Genomic DNA, 17,504 nt, shown 5'->3' with positions numbered 1-17,504 from the left:
CCTTTGTCTGAGCATACAGTAGTGTTCTGAAGTGACATACGGCATAGCAGAGCTGAGAGTCTAACCTCTTAACACCACCTAGTGGCCAGCTGGGACGACACAGTGTGTCTGAGGTGGAGTAGGACCACAGATGTCGTGAGTACCATGAGCGGCCTGCTGTGTGTCACCTTCATACACATGCACTGACCTGGCTGTAGAGAGAGCAGCAGGGGTCCTGTAGATAGTAACAGTGTTTTATTTATGTGATGGCTGCTCCTCTATATATTATTACACTTTTAGAAACACACTGAGACCATTCAGAGAGAGAGAGAGAGAGATGATTAAAGGTAGGAAAAAATGATGAGAGAGTGTGGAAAGAGAGGGGGTAGAGAGAGAGAGATGAGGGGAGAGAAGAGAGATGAGGGGAGAGAAGAGAGAGATGAGGTGGGAGAAGAGAGAGATGAGGGGAGAGAAGAGAGGGATGAGGGGAGAAAAGAGAGATGAGTGAAGAGAACAGAGAGATGAGGGGGGAGTAGAGAGAGAAATGTGAGAAGGATAGAGGGCAATCAAGCAGTCTGTCTGAATAGGAGCTTAATGACCCAGAGTGTATTGTGTGTGTGTGTGTGTGTATGTGTTGTGAGACAATAATAGCTGATGTTGCCTTCTCAACCCATTAGCTCTCGAAAGTACCAGTGAAGCTCTCAGACACACCTATATAACTTATTTAAAGAAAAATAGAGAGAGAGAGAGAGAGAGAGAGAGAGAGAGAGAGAGAGAGAGAGAGAGAGAGAGAGAGAGAGAGTGTCACACTCTGATCTGTTTCACCTGTCCTCGTTATTGTCTCCACCCCCTTCAGGTGTCGCTTGTTTTCCCCAGTGTATTTATCCCTGTGTTTCCTGTCTCTTTGTGTCAGTTCGTCTTGTATGTTTCCAAGTCAACCAGCGTTTTTCCCGTTCTCCGGCCAGCTGTAAAGTGTTCCTGTCTGTCATTGTGAGGAGAGTTAGTCCCAGGGCCAGCTGTAAAGTGTTCCTGTCTGTCATTGTGAGGAGAGTTAGTCCCAGGGCCAGCTGTAAAGTGTTCCTGTCTGTCATTGTGAGGAGAGTTAGTCCCAGGGCCAGCTGTAAAGTGTTCCTGTCTGTCATTGTGAGGAGAGTTAGTCCCAGGGCCAGCTGTAAAGTGTTCCTGTCTGTCATTGTGAGGAGAGTTAGTCCCAGGGCCAGCTGTAAAGTGTTCCTGTCTGTCATTGTGAGGAGAGTTAGTCCCAGGGCCAGCTGTAAAGTGTTCCTGTCTGTCATTGTGAGGAGAGTTAGTCCCAGGGCCAGCTGTAAAGTGTTCCTGTCTGTCATTGTGAGGAGAGTTAGTCCCAGGGCCAGCTGTAAAGTGTTCCTGTCTGTCATTGTGAGGAGAGTTAGTCCCAGGGCCAGCTGTAAAGTGTTCCTGTCTGTCATTGTGAGGAGAGTTAGTCCCAGGGCCAGCTGTAAAGTGCTCCTGTCTGTCATTGTGAGGAGAGTTAGTCCCAGGGCCAGCTGTAAAGTGTTCCTGTCTGTCATTGTGAGGAGAGTTAGTCCCAGGGCCAGCTGTAAAGTGTTCCTGTCTGTCATTGTGAGGAGAGTTAGTCCCAGGGCCAGCTGTAAAGTGTTCCTGTCTGTCATTGTGAGGAGAGTTAGTCCCAGGGCCAGCTGTAAAGTGCTCCTGTCTGTCATTGTGAGGAGAGTTAGTCCCAGGACCAGCTGTAGTGTGTTCCTGTCTGTCTCTGTCTGTCTGTCTGTCTGTTTAGGACAGAGAGATACAGAGGACTGTAAGGGAGTGTCTGTGTGAGGGTTTAGGACAGAGAGATACAGAGGACTGTAAGGGAGTGTCTGTGTGAGGGTTTAGGACAGAGAGATACAGAGGACTGTAAGGGAGTGTCTGTGTGAGGGTTTAGGACAGAGAGATACAGAGGACTGTAAGGGAGTGTCTGTGTGAGGGTTTAGGACAGAGAGATACAGAGGACTGTAAGGGAGTGTCTGTGTGAGGGTTTAGGACAGAGAGATACAGAGGACTGTAAGGGAGTGTCTGTGTGAGGGTTTAGGACAGAGAGATACAGAGGACTGTAAGGGAGTGTCTGTGTGAGGGTTTAGGACAGAGAGATACAGAGGACTGTAAGGGAGTGTCTGTGTGAGGGTTTAGGACAGAGAGATACAGAGGACTGTAAGGGAGTGTCTGTGTGAGGGTTTAGGACAGAGAGATACAGAGGACTGTAAGGGAGTGTCTGTGTGAGGGTTTAGGACAGAGAGATACAGAGGACTGTAAGGGAGTGTCTGTGTGAGGGTTTAGGACAGAGAGATACAGAGGACTGTAAGGGAGTGTCTGTGTGAGGGTTTAGGACAGAGAGATACAGAGGACTGTAAGGGAGTGTCTGTGTGAGGGTTTAGGACAGAGAGATACAGAGGACTGTAAGGGAGTGTCTGTGTGAGGGTTTAGGACAGAGAGATACAGAGGACTGTAAAGGAGTGTCTGTGTGAGGGTTTAGGACAGAGAGATACAGAGGACTGTAAGGGAGTGTCTGTGTGAGGGTTTAGGACAGAGAGATACAGAGGACTGTAAGGGAGTGTCTGTGTGAGGGTTTAGGACAGAGAGATACAGAGGACTGTAAGGGAGTGTCTGTGTGAGGGTTTAGGACAGAGAGATACAGAGGACTGTAAGGGAGTGTCTGTGTGAGGGTTTAGGACAGAGAGATACAGAGGACTGTAAGGGAGTGTCTGTGTGAGGGTTTAGGACAGAGAGATACAGAGGACTGTAAGGGAGTGTCTGTGTGAGGGTTTAGGACAGAGAGATACAGAGGACTGTAAGGGAGTGTCTGTGTGAGGGTTTAGGACAGAGAGATACAGAGGACTGTAAGGGAGTGTCTGTGTGAGGGTTTAGGACAGAGAGATACAGAGGACTGTAAGGGAGTGTCTGTGTGAGGGTTTAGGACAGAGAGATACAGAGGACTGTAAGGGAGTGTCTGTGTGAGGGTTTAGGACAGAGAGATACAGAGGACTGTAAGGGAGTGTCTGTGTGAGGGTTTAGGACAGAGAGATACAGAGGACTGTAAGGGAGTGTCTGTGTGAGGGTTTAGGACAGAGAGATACAGAGGACTGTAAGGGAGTGTCTGTGCTTATTACTTTGAAATGATTAACGGGTCACCACTTGCTATAAAGGCGTCCACATGCTTCCCAGGCAGAACTGTTAGGAAGAGTTTGTGTACATATTATGATGACATTTTGTGAAGTTTTTCATCGCTTTGGACTTCTTTAAGGTTTTCTTCAATTGTTCGGTAGCCGAAGTGTATGCCCCTTCGTCGGTGATTGTTCAACAGTAGGGATCCTTCAGCAAAGTCTTTGTTGCCATTAAACAAGACACGAGGAGACTGGGCGAGTGGGAGAGTCTAATGAAGATGGCTGACAGGGAAAAAAGGAGGAAAATGGAACATAGTATGCGTAAATATGGAGTGGGGGATTCCATAAGCCTTCTGGGAGATTTGGTGAAGGAGAAGATGGTGGACAACCAAAAGTTCTCCATTCCAAATTCCTTAAACATATTCCACTTTTCTATATTTTTTGAAGAGCTACAGAAGGAAATTGAATGTGATGAGAGTGAGGATGAATTAACTGTGGTGGCAGGTGCAGTGATGACCTCCGAGAAGGAGCTGAAAACTGTGACTTGCTTTGCTCTCCGGAGCTGGGCGCCATTGAAAGGGGTGATACCGGGTGTGGCATTAAGTGTTGAGGAGGACCAGCTCAAATGAAATATTCCTGGTGTCTGTGATGCCTGCCGTTTGGTGCAACGCAGACCCGTGGTGAAACGGAGACGACATTGTCAAATCAAAATCAAATCAAATGTTATTGGTCACATACACATGTTTAGCAGATGTTATTTCGGGTGTAGCGAAATGCTTGTGTTCCTATCGCCAACAGAGCAGTAGTATCTAACAATTCACAACAATACACACACATCTGAAAGTAAAATAATGGACTTAAGAGATATATATTAGGATGAGCAATGTCGGAGTGGCATTGACTAAATACAGTAGAATAGAATACAGTATCTAAACATTATTAAAGTGACTAGTGTTCCATAATTAAAGTGACGAGTGTTCCATTATTAAAGTGACGAGTGTTCCATTATTAAAGTGAATAGAGTTCCATAATTAAAGTGACTAGTGTTCCATTATTAAAGTGACGAGTGTTACATTATTAAAGTGAATAGAGTTCCATAATTAAAGTGACTAGTGTTCCATTATTAAAGTGACTAGTGTTCCATTATTAAAGTGACGAGTGTTCCATAATTAAAGTGACTAGAGTTCCATTATTAAAGTGACTAGTGTTCCATTATTAAAGTGACTAGTGTTCCATAATTAAAGTGACTAGTGTTCCATTATTAAAGTGACTAGTGTTCCATAATTAAAGTGACTAGTGTTCCATTATTAAAGTGACTAGTGTTCCATTATTAAAGTGGCCAGTGATTAAAGTGACAGCAGCCTCTAAGGTGCAGGGTTGAGTAACCTGGTGGTAGCTGGCTAGTCTTATGGCCTTGAGATAGAAGCTGTTTTTCAGTGTCTCGGTCCCAGCTTTGATGCACCTGTACTGACCTCGCCTTCTGGATGATAGCGGGGTGAACAGGCCGTGGTTCGGGTGGTTGTTGTCCTTGATGATCTTTTTGGCCTTCCTGTGACATGCTGTAGGTGTCCTGGAGGACAGGCAGTCTGTCCTGCTGAGTTTTGATGCGTCTTTGTCCGACAAGGTCAAGTCAGGAAGTGTCAGTTGTCCCTTGAGAGGTTCTGTTCTGATAATATTTTAGGTGCCATGCTTATGGTGTAGGAGGAGTTTGTGCATATATTATGATGACATTTTGCGACGTTTTTCTTCGCTTTGGACTTCTTTGGTAGGAGGGAGATTCCTAGATGTGAGAAGTGTGCAAGAGGGCATTTAATTTTATTTAATTAGGATCTCTTTTAGTCCTCATTTAGACAAATCTTCCAGAGTCCTTAAACATTAAAATACAATTTATAATACAATCACATTTTCACATATAACACACTGTTACAAACACCAGACATAATACACTGAAATATTGACCAGATAAATACTGTAACAGTCTGAAAAGAGAGATTGATTCCTTCCCTCTACCGTAGTCCTTCACAACCTTCCAATGTATTATAGTTAAATGGTTGTAAAGTATTGTTTGACTTTACATATTGAACGTTTTCTGGTTTGCTCAGAAATTATTCTACTTCTTCATTACTCTGAATCAAAATGTAATTTAGCCTATTTCTCTTTTCTGCCGGGATAACACATAGATGGTGGAACATCTATTCCCAGTGTTGACTGAATATCTGTCTCTTACTTGCTCAATACTGTCCTGAATGGAGGTGGGCCGTTTTAAATGGTGTGCATTGTGAAAGAAAAGAATCCAGTTTTTTTTCTTCTCAATTATCTTATTGATTAATGAGTACCCAAGAGCATTGTGCATGACTACAACAGAATAATCATACATCCACCTTAAAACAATCCTTGCTGCTTTGTTCTGTGCAATCTGTAGCCTCCTAATTTCCCCTACTGATGCATTTCTCCAGACCGCAGAACAGTTGTTCACCTCACTCCCAATTAATGCTTGGGTTATTTGCTTAAGAATCTTTCCCGGTAAATATTTAGCTATCTTTCTGATCATGCATGCAATTGTAATATTTTTTTCACAGACGAGTTATTTGTACAAGCACGAGAAGCAGTTGTCTAGCTGCACCCCTAGTAGTTTGGTTTCTGACACTTCCTCAATTTGTACTCCCCCCATACTTAATTGTATCCCATGTTGTGTTGGCCTTTTCCTGGTGAACCAGACCAACATAACCTTGGTTTTCTTGGCATTCAGGTTTGTTCCACCAAACCCACTCCCTGATATTTCCCAGATCTACTTGTAGACCTTGCTGTACCTGTTGAACCAATTGTCTTGCTGTATAAATTGTCGTTTCATCAGAAATATAGTAGCTTGAGTTTCAGATAAGGCATAAGGAAGGTCGTTGGTATATATTAAATAAAGAAGTGGTCAAAGGCAGCTGCCCTGCGGTATTCCATAGTTTAAAGCATGAGGGGAAGAAAACAACCCATTGATATAGGTGGACTGTTTCCTATCAGTTAGATATGATTGTACCCAATTCAATGCTGTCTCCTTAAACACATAATGCATTCATTTTGTCAAAATTATTTCATTATCCACTAAATCAAATGCCGCAGTAAAATCTAAAAATAGTACACCCACAAACCTGTCATTATCCACAGCATTGAGCCACTGGTCAGTCATGTCAATCAATGCAGTGGTCCTGGAATGGTTTTTGTGATAAGCATGCTGATTGGCTGTGATTAGGTCATTCTTTTCCATGTTCTCCCATATTTGTCTACTCACAATACCCTCCAATATCTTACTGAGTGAAGGGAGCAGACTGATTGGTCAGATATTGGAATGAGTAATGGGTTCTTTGCTGTCTTTCAGGATTGGACACAGTTTAACATGCTTCCATACCTTTTCCAGTGACTAATTAAATATGTACTTCAGTGGAGCTGCAATCTGAGAAGCAGCACAGTGAAACAAAATTGGCCATAAGATCATAACCTGTAGATTTACCATTTTGGTAATGACTTCGGTAGGTTTAACACCTCCTGGTAAAAACAATGGCAGACTAAAAGAGCAGGTTTTGTTGCTCACAATATGATCATCAAAAATTTGGACAATAGCATGTTTGGAAGAATGGGTGTTTGCATTATCTGTCAATAATGTTGTTTTCTTTTTACAAATCTGCAAAATGATTGGCAATATCAGCTGTATTTATTGTTCTCCTGTCAACTTCCACACTTGATTGGCATGATGAGAGTGAGAGTGAGATATGGCCTTTCTTGATTCAACACTCTCGCTCTCTCTCTCTCTCAATTCAAGGGCTTTATTGGCAAGGGAAACATATGTTAACATTGCCAAAGCAAGTGAAATAGATAATATACAAAAGTGAAATAAACAATTCAAATGAAGAGTAAACATTACACTCACAGAAGTTCCAAAAGAATAAAGACATTACAAATGTCATATTATGTATATATACAGTGTTGTAACGATGGTAAAATAAATAAACATAAATATGGGTTGTATTTGCAATGGTGTTTGTTCTTCACTTGTAGCAACAGGTCACAAATCTTGCTGCTGTGATGGCAAACTGAGGTATTTCACCAGTAGATATGGGAGTTTATCAAAATTGGGTTTGTTTTCAAATTCTTTGTGGATCTGTGTAATCTGAGGAAAATATATGTCTCTAATATGGTCATACATTTGGCAGGAGGTTAGGAAGTGCAGCTCAGTTTCCACCTACTTTTAGGTGGAACGCCTGTCTTCTCTTGAGAGCCAGGTCTGTCTACGGCGGCCTTTCTCAATTGCAAGGCTATGCTCACTGAGTCTGTACATAGTCAAAGCTTTCCTTTAGTTTGGGTTAGTCACAGTGGTCAGGTATTCTGCCACTGTGTACTCTCTGTTTAGGGCCAAATAGCATTCTTGTGCACTCTGATTTTTTTGTTAATTCTTTCCAATGTGTCAAGTAATTCTCTTTTTGTTTTCTCATGATTTGGTTGGGTCTAATTGTGTTGCTATGTGGGGTCTGTTTGTGTTTGTGAACAGAGCCCCAGGACTAGCTTGCTTAGGGGACTATTCTCCAGGTTCATCTCTTTGTAGATGAAGGCTTTTTTATGGAAGGTTTGGGAATCGCTTCCTTTTAGGTGGTTGTAGAATTTAACGGCTCTTTTCTGGATTTTGATAATTAGCGGGTATCGGCCTAATTCTGCTCTGCATGCATTATTTGGTATTTGATGTTGTACACAGAGAATGTTTTTGCAGAATTCTGCAAGCAGAGTCTCAATTTGGTGTTTGTCCCATTTTGTGAATTCTTGGTTGGTGAGCGGACCCCAGACCTCACAACCATAAAGGGCAACGGGTTCTTTAACTGATTCAAGTATTTTTAGCCAGATCCTCATTGGTATGTAGAATTTGATGTTCCTTTTGATGGCATAGAAGGCCCTTCTTGCCTTGTCTCTCAGATCGTTCACAGTTTTGTGGAAGTTACCTGTTGCGCTGATGTTTAGGCCAAGGTATGTATAGTTTTTGTGTGTGCTGTAGGGCAACGGTGTCTATATGGATTTTCTAATTGTGGTCCTGGCGACTAGACCTTTTTTGGAACACCATTATTTTTGTCTTACTAAGATTTACCGGCAGGGCGCAGGTCTGGCAGAATCTGTGCAGAAGATCTAGGTGCTGCTGTAGGCCCTCCTTGGTTGGTGACAGAAGCACCAGATCATCAGCAAACAGTAGACATTTGACTTCAGATTCTAGTAGGGTGAGGCCGGGTGCTGCAGACTGTTTTAGTGCCCTTGCCAATTCGTTGATATACAGTCGTGGCAAAAAGTTTTGAGAATGACACAAATATTAATTTTCACAAAGTCTGCTGCTTCAGTGTCTTTAGATATTTTTGTCAGACGTTGCTATGGAATACTGAAGTATAATTACAAGCATTTCATAAGTGTCAAAGGCTTTTATTGACAATTACATGAAGTTGATGCAAAGAGGCAATATTTGCAGTGTTGACCCTTCTTTTTCAAGACCTCTGCAATCCGCCCTGGCATGCTGTCAATTAACTTCTGGGCCACATCCTGACTGGTGGCAGCCCATTCTTGCATAATCAATGCTTGGAATTTGTGGGGTTTTGTTTGTCCACCCGCCTCTTGAGGATTGACCACAAATTCTCAATGGGATTAAGGTCTGGGGAGTTTCCTGGCCATGAACCCAAAATATCGATGTTTTGTTCCCCGAGCCACTTAGTTATCACTTTTGCCTTATGGCAAGGTGCTTTATCATGCTGGAAAAGGCATTGTTTGTCACCAAACTGTTCCTGGATGGTTGGGAGAAGTTGCTCTCGGAGGATGTGTTGGTACCATTCTTTATTCATGGCTGTGTTCTTAGGCAAAATTGTGAGTGAGCCCACTCCCTTGGCTGAGAAGCAACCCCACACATGAATGGTCTCAGGATGCTTTACTGTTGGCATGACACAGGACTGATGGTAGTGCTCACCTTGTCTTCTCCGGACAAGCTTTTTTCCGGATGCCCCAAACAATCGGAAAGAGAATTCATCAGAGAAAATGACTTTACCCCAGTCCTCAGCAGTCCAATCCCTGTACCTTTTGCAGAATATCAGTCTGTCCCTGATGTTTTTCCTGGAGAGAAGTGGCTTATTTGATGCCCTTCTTGACACCAGGCCATCCTCCAAAAGTCTTTGCCTCACTGTGCATGCAGATGCACTCACTCCTGCCTGCTGCCATTCCTGAGCAAGCTCTGTACTGGTGGTGCCCCGATCCCGCAGCTGAATCAACTTTAGGAGACGGTCCTGGCGTTTGCTGGACTTTCTTGGGCACCCTGAAGCCTTCTTCACAACAATTGAACCGCTCTCCTTGAAGTTCTTGATGATCCGATAAATGGTTGATTTAGGTGCAATCTTACTGGCAGCAATATCCTTGCCTGTGAAGCCCTTTTTGTGCAAAGCAATGATGATGGCATGTGTTTCCTTGCAGGTAACCATGGTTGACAGAGGAAGAACAATGATTCCAAGCATCACCCTCCTTTTGAAGCTTCCAGTCTGTTATTCAAACTCAATCAGCATGACAGAGTGATCTCCAGCCTTGTCCTCGTCAACACTCACACCTGTGAGGACAGGTAAGGGGAAGGAAGTGAGTTTTAGAGCTGGGCTGTACTGGGACAGGTAAGGGGAAGGAAGTGAGTGAGTGTTAGAGCTGGGCTGTACTGGGACAGGTAAGCGGAAGGGAGTGTGTGTTAGAGCTGGGCTGTACTGGGACAGGTAAAGGGAAGGGAGTGTGTGTTAGAGCTGGGCTGGACTGGGACAGGTAAGGGGAAGGGAGTGTGTGTTAGAGCTGGGCTGGACTGGGACAGGTAAGGGGAAGGAAGTGAGTGAGTGTTAGAGCTGGGCTGTACTGGGACAGGTAAGCGGAAGGGAGTGTGTGTTAGAGCTGGGCTGTACTGGGACAGGTAAGGGGAAGGGAGTGTGTGTTAGAGCTGTGCTGTACTGGGACAGGTAAGGGGAAGGGAGTGTGTGTTAGAGCTGGGCTGTACTGGGACAGGTAAGGGGAAGGGAGTGTGTGTTAGAGCTGGGCTGTACTGGGACAGGTGTGAGGAAGGAAGTGAGTGTTAGGGGATTAGAGCTGGGATGTAACAGGGTACATGGTTTTTGAAGTGATTGCCAGGTCAAGAGGATTTGTTTTAACATATGTAAACTCTTCTCTCTCCTCAGTAGATGGAGAAAAGCTGGCGTCGTGCTGTAAGACAGTGTCTAGGACAGAGGTGACCGATCCCATCACAGGCTACTGGATTCAGAACTATAACGCTCCTTGTGTACGGACCGTCATGTAAGGAACATATCTTTTAGTCTTTATTTCATTTAGGTTTATCCAGTCTCATATGTTGTCACAAAGTGCTTGACAGTATGTAGCGGCCATGTTGTGTCAAACCCCCCAGACATGTTGTGTCAAACTCATTCAGTTTCAGTGTTAACACTGTGTTTCTCCTGCAGCTTTGAGACGGAGAAGGGTCTGTTCTGTAGTTACCATAGACAACCCTGGGTACGCCGCAAGATTCAGCAGTTTGAGTAAGTTAAAAATCACACATACACAGACATACACACACAGGAAAGAACAAAAGAGAAAATGAAAGTGATTGTAATTTGTTCCTTTCTAGAATGGCCCGTCTGAGCTCAACATTTCCCTCGCTCTCCTTTCCGATCTCTCTCACCTCCACCCCTACCACGACCTCTTTACCCTCCTCTCCACCCTCTCTCACCTCTTCTCCTCCCTCTGTTTTCTCCTCTTTTCCCTGCTTCCCCTCTTCTCCATCCGTAACTTCCTCTCACACCTCTCTCCTCCTCTCCTTCCTATCTCCTCTCCTCTCTTTTCCCTGCCTCCTCCTCTCCTCCCTCTATCTCTTCCTCTCCTCCCTCTATCTCTTCCTCTCCTCCCTCTCTCTCCTCCTCCCGTCATCGGGAATCGACCAAGAATGCCTCAACTCAACAGTCAACATCCAACCAGTTGAATCACTGCCAAGCTGAAGCTCCTCTGATGTTCCACTTTTTCATATCTATAAAGCAGACATTCAATATGCATATTACATTCATATTGAATATCTTATTCATATTGATGTTTTTCATAGTCTGATTATCTAGTTATAATTTATTCAGTTGTCATCATGTAAAATCGGTTACTAGAGTTGGAGAACAAATGTAGGCAGGGAACTGCTGCTAAGGTACACAATAGTTTGTTTGGTAGACAGAAGAGGACCAAGGCACTCTTCATATATTAAATTAAAATGCCTTTATTTGTATGGCATGTTCAATGGAAACAAAGTTTAAAAATGCAGACACGTTTCGGCTGCATGGCCTTCGTCAGGGAGTACAACGATTTGATAATACAATGTCCTCTTTTGAACTGCTTTTTCCAATCAACCCTGATTTGAAGAGGCAGTGGTTACAGAATTCATTAGAGCAGTTATAGTTTACATTTACATTTAAGTCATTTAGCAGACGCTCTTATCCAGAGCGACTTACAAATTGGTGCATTCACCTTATGATATCCAGTGGAACAACCACTTTACAATAGTGCATCTAAATCTTTTAAGGGGGGGGGGGGGGGGGGGGGTTAGAAGGATTACTTTATCCTATCCTAGGTATTCCTTAAAGAGGTGGGGTTTCAGGTGTCTCCGGAAGGTGGTGATTGACTCCGCTGTCCTGGCGTCGTGAGGGAGCTTGTTCCACCATTGGGGTGCCAGAGCAGCGAACAGTTTTGACTGGGCTGAGCGGGAACTGTGCTTCCTCAGAGGTAGGGGGGCCAGCAGGCCAGAGGTGGATGAACGCAATGCCCTTGTTTGGGTGTAGGGCCTGATCAGAGCCTGAAGGTATGGAGGTGCCGTTCCCTTCACAGCTCCGTAGGCAATCACCATGGTCTTGTAGCGGATGCGAGCTTCAACTGGAAGCCAGTGGAGAGAGCGGAGGAGCGGGGTGACGTGAGAGAACTTGGGAAGGTTGAACACCAGACGGGCTGCGGCGTTCTGGATGAGTTGTAGGGGTTTAATGGCACAGGCAGGGAGCCCAGCCAACAGCGAGTTGCAGTAATCCAGACGGGAGATGACAAGTGCCTGGATTAGGACCTGCGCCGCTTCCTGTGTGAGGCAGGGTCGTACTCTGCGAATGTTGTAGAGCATGAACCTACAGGATCGGGTCACCGCCTTGATGTTAGTGGAGAACGACAGGGTGTTGTCCAGGATCACGCCAAGGTTCTTAGCACTCTGGGAGGAGGACACAAGGGAGTTGTCAACCGTGATGGCGAGATCATGGAACGGGCAGTCCTTCATAGTTATTATGAATTATATTTTAAACCAGTATCTTATGTGTTTATTTATTAATCTATTCAAGTACTTATGGGGACTTATAGTACTTTTTGTGGTTTAGATGAATAGGTTCATATTTGGCTGTCTGTAATTCATCATGTCAATGAGTTATCAATATTATTTAATAAATGTATTTATTTACTTATACATTTACTTTGTTCATTTTTTTATCAATCAATGTTATTTTAAATTTGCAATATGCAGAAATCGCTGGTAAAATTCTAAGTGTTTGCTTCATTTCAGTTTATGTGACAGAACAAGCAATAGTGTAGAGAATCATTGTACCATCCAAACCGTTGTGAAATATATTTTCAATAACCAAAAATACTGTATTTTCAGCTGTTTGAATCTGGTGTACAAAACCAAAAGTAAAAGACTAAAAAACGAAACTTAAGAACTGTAAGCTAAGAAATAGAGCTCATTGAACAGAGTTACTGCTTCTTAGACTTGCTTTCAATGAGAATGACATCTATAACTAATTTTCTATGTGAATTTGATCTGGTCACTCATAAAGTTACATATTGTAGCTGTAAGAGATGTTTGTAAGAACAATTTCATTTTATGCTTATCCATTCAACTTAGGTGTAAACATCAGGAAATCTATGAAACTTTGCTGGAAATGAAACAGAAAATTAAATTATGGAAATCTTCTTTTGGGTCATCAGTCTGACTGTTTTGACATCACGGTGCACACAGAAAAAAACACCATGCATTTGCATCATCAGCTGTTCACACTTTTTAGTGTCTATGTATGTGTGTGTACCCTTAATTAATCCATCTTTCTCAGAAAGACTGCTGCAAGTGTTGGTGGTTTGTCAAGTGAGGTAGTAGGGGGTGAAATAAAGACAGAAAAGGAAAGAGAGAGGCGGAGGTGTGAAAATACCATTACCAATACTGACCACATCGTACAATGACACACACATGAACAAAGCAAGGTGGGACTTGCCACTTGTGCTGTTTGTAACCCACTGTGAGATACAAAACCTGACACTTCCACTGCCTTCCAGACAGACTCATCGCCACGGTTACCAGACCAATCAGTAGACCTCCGACCCGTCTCCGTAGTTTAGCGCCTAGCAGAGTAGCCTGTTGAACAGTCGGTACATCAATCTGTCTGTCCGTCCATTCATCCGTCCGTCAGCCAGTCAGTAAGCCAGTCAGTCAGTCAGCCAGTCAGTCAGCCAGTCAGCCAGTCAGTCAGTCAGCCAGTCAGTCAGCCAGTCAGCCAGTCAGTCAGTCAGTCAGCCAGTCAGTCAGCATGTCCGTGTTCCAATCCAGGACCCTCTCTCTGGCCCTCCTGATCACCATGTGTGTCTACCTCACCTCTGTATCTGCTAACTGTGAGTACTGATTCACTGATTGATTCATTCATTGGTTGATTGATTGATGATGTAGTGAATGATTGAATACCACATTAGATTGTATACATTCTATAACTATATATGAATATATAATATATATATATCATGCTATATACACTCACATTAAAATGCAGAAAATGTTACAATGTGGTTAAAGTTTCCATTGAGTTACTGTAATTGACAGGCTTTCGACAGACCTCCTATAACTCAGACCTCTTGGACCCAGAGTGGTCCACGAACAACAGTTCTCTATACATTTAAAATACTTTTTAACGGTTTAGTTTTACATGGGGGGATGATAATAACTAACCGTTTGAATATACTGCATTTTCAGTAGACCTCTGACACCAGGTCACATGGTTTCCTGTCAGTCTCATAACTTCATGCAGCTCACCCTGCACTATCAGCTCCAATGTAAATAACATGAGTAAGTCTACCACTGATAAGCTTCCCAGTAAAGCATTAAAAACAATCAAACAACAGAAACGTGCTAAAAATAGCCCAAATTAACATATGTAGCCTAAGAAACAAGGTCCATGAAGTCAAAAACTAGCTTGTAACAGATGACATTCATATTCTGACTATCTCTGAAACTCACTTAGATAATACCTTTGATGATACAGTGGTAGCAATACATGGTTATAACATCTACCGAAAAGACAGAAATGCCAACAGAGGCGGTGTTGTGGTCTATATTCAGAACCACATTCCTGTAAAGCTTAGAGACAATCTAATGTTAAATACTGTTGAAGTAATATGGCTACAGGTTCATCTGCTTCACCTAAAACCCATTCTGGTGGGAAGCCGCTATAGACCACCAAGTGCTAACAGTCAGTATCTGGATAATATGTGTGAAATGCTTGATAATGTATGTGATATTAACAGAGAAGTATATTTTCTGGGTGATTTACATATTGACTGGCTATCATCAAGCTGCCCACTCAGGAAAAAACTGTAACTAGTGCCTGCAAACTGGATCAGGTTGTCAGTCAACCTACCAGGGTAGTTACAAACAGCACAGGAATTAAATCATCAACATGCATTGATCACATCTTTACTAATGCTGCAGATATTTGCTTTAAAGCAGTATCCAAATCCATAGGATGTAGTGATCACAATATAGTAGCCATATCTAGGAAAACCAAAGTTCCAAAGGCTGGGCCTAATATAGTGTATAAGAGGTCATACAAGAGGTGTTGTAGTGATTCATATGTTGATGATGTAAAGAATATTTGCTGGTCTGTGGTGTGTAATGAGGAGCAACCAGACGCTGCACTTGACAAATGTATGAAACTACTTATTCCAGTTACTAATAAGCACGCACCCATTAAGAAAATGACTGTAAAAACTGAAATCCCCTTGGATTGACGAGGAATTGAAAAATGGTATGGTTGAGAGGGATGAGGCAGAAGGTTTGGCAATTAAGTCTGGCTGCCCAAACTGACATGCCAGCAACAAACGCTGACACTTCACATCCAACTATATCGGACCATATTATGAAAGACAAGAATTGTACTTTTGAATTCGTTATTAAGTCAGTGTGGAAGAGGTGAACAAATTATTGTTGTCTATCAACAATGACAAGCCACTGACAATCTGGATGGAAAATGACTGAGGATAATAGCAGACAATATGCCACATCTTCAATTTAAGCCTTACAAGAGAGCGTGTGCCCCCAGGCTTGGAGGGAAGCTAAAGTCATTCCGCTACCTAAGAATAGTAAAACTTCCTTTACTGGCTCAAATAGCCGACCAATCAGCATGTTACCAACACTTAGTAAACTTCTGGAAAAAATGGTGTTTGACAATGCTACAATGCTATTTCACAGTTAACATATTGACAACAGAATTTCAGCATGCTTATAGGGAAGGACACTCAACAAGCACAGCACTTACACAAATGACTGATGATTGGCTGAGAGAAATTTATGATAAAATGATTGTGGGGCCTGTCTTGTTAGACTTCAGTGCAGCTTTTGACATTATCGATCATAGTCTGCTGCTGGAAAAATGTATGTTTTATGGCTTTACACCCCCTGCTATAATGTGGACAAAGAGTTACTTATCTAACAGAACACAGAGTGTGTTCTTTAAAATTGAAGCCTCTCAAATATAATCCAGTTAGAATCAGGAATTCCCCAGTTTAGCTGTTTAGGCCCCTTGCTTTTTTATAAATTTTTACTAACCACATGCCACTAACTTTGAGTAAAGCCAGAGTGTCTATGTATGGGGATGACTCATCACTATACACGTCAGCTACTACAGCGACTGAAATGACTGCAACACTCAACAAAGAGCTGCTGTTAGTTTCAGAGTGGGTGGCAAGGAATAAGTTAGCCCTAAATATTTCTAAAACTAAAAGCATCGTATTTGGAACAAAATACTCACTACACCTTAAACCTCAACTAAATCTTGTAATAAATAATGTGGAAATTGAGCAAGTTGAGATGACTAAACTGCTTGAAGTAACCCTAGATTGTAAACTCTTATGGTTAAAACATATTAATGCAGTAGTAGCTAAGATGGGGAGAAGTCTGTCTATAATAAAGCGATGCTCTGCCTTCTTAACAAAACTAGGGTCCTACAGGCCCTAGTTTTGTCGCACCCTCTACTGTTGTCAGGGGCCACAAACATTGGCACAGACACATGCACACACACACACGATAACATACGCACTATACATACACATGGATTTAGTACTGTAGATATGTGGTGGGGGGGGGGGGAGTATGGGCCTGAGGGCACACAGTGTGTTGGGAAATCTGTGAATGTATTGTAATGTTTTTAAAATTGTATAAACTGCCTTAATTTTGCTGGACCCCAGGAAGAGCTAATGGGGATCCATATAAGTACAAATACAAACTAAAAACACACCATGTTTATGGTTAGTTTAGAGATCAGAGGCTGCGTTTACACAGGCAGCCCATGATCATTTATTTTTTCCACTAAATGGTCTTTTGACCAATCACATCAGATCTCTTTCACATCAGATCTTTTTCAGAGCTGATCTGATTGGTCAAAAATACCAATTAGTAAAAACAAAAGAACAGAATTGGGCTGCCTGTCTAAATCTTTTATTTCTGTCTTTCTCTGTCTCCCTTTCTCTCTCACTTCCTTTCTTCCCTTTTATCTATCAGATCGTCGGCCAACTAAGGTCACCACAAGTTGCTGCACAAGTGTGTCTGACTCTCACATCAAATTTAGACTGCAAGGATACCACATCCAAAACGCCATGCCACCCTGTGTTGATGCCATCGTGTAAGTCTCGAACACACACACACACACACACACACACACACACACACACACACACACACACACACACACACACACACACACACACACACACACACACACACACACACAGTCTTGTACAGCTAACCTTGTGGCGATGCAGAATCTAGTCCCATTCAAAATCCTATTTTCCCTAACCCTAACCTTAATCCTAACCCTGACACTAATTCTAACCCTAAACCAAACACTAGCTCCTAACCCTAACCCTTGATGTAATTCTAACCCTAACCCTAGATCCTAACCCTAAACCAAACACTAGCTCCTAACCTTAACCCTTAATGTAATTCTAACCCTAACTCTAACCCTAGCTCCTAACCCTAAACCTAACACTAGCTCCTAACCCTAACCCTAGATCCTAAACCTAACCCTTAACGTAATT

The 17,504-nt window shown here is 42.8% G+C and overlaps 1 non-coding gene and 1 pseudogene across 1 annotated transcript; both read left to right on the top strand.

Moving 5' to 3' along the window:
- Window positions 1–6,858: 6,858 nt before the first annotated feature.
- LOC145865690 (uncharacterized) lies at window positions 6,859–11,251 on the top strand (annotated as a pseudogene).
- Window positions 11,252–13,402: 2,151 nt separating this feature from the next.
- On the top strand, window positions 13,403–17,189 carry LOC106590516 (uncharacterized). The gene is made up of 2 exons (XR_014383063.1): window positions 13,403–13,811; window positions 16,969–17,189. It is a non-coding gene; the product is annotated as an uncharacterized LOC106590516 (transcript).
- Window positions 17,190–17,504: the final 315 nt, after the last annotated feature.

This window comes from Salmo salar, chromosome 29 (assembly GCF_965601325.2).
Source record: "Salmo salar chromosome 29, fSalSal1, whole genome shotgun sequence".
NCBI lineage: Eukaryota > Metazoa > Chordata > Actinopteri > Salmoniformes > Salmonidae > Salmo > Salmo salar.
The sequence above is the reverse complement of the archived record's forward strand: the minus strand, read 5'-3'. Positions and strand labels throughout refer to the sequence as shown.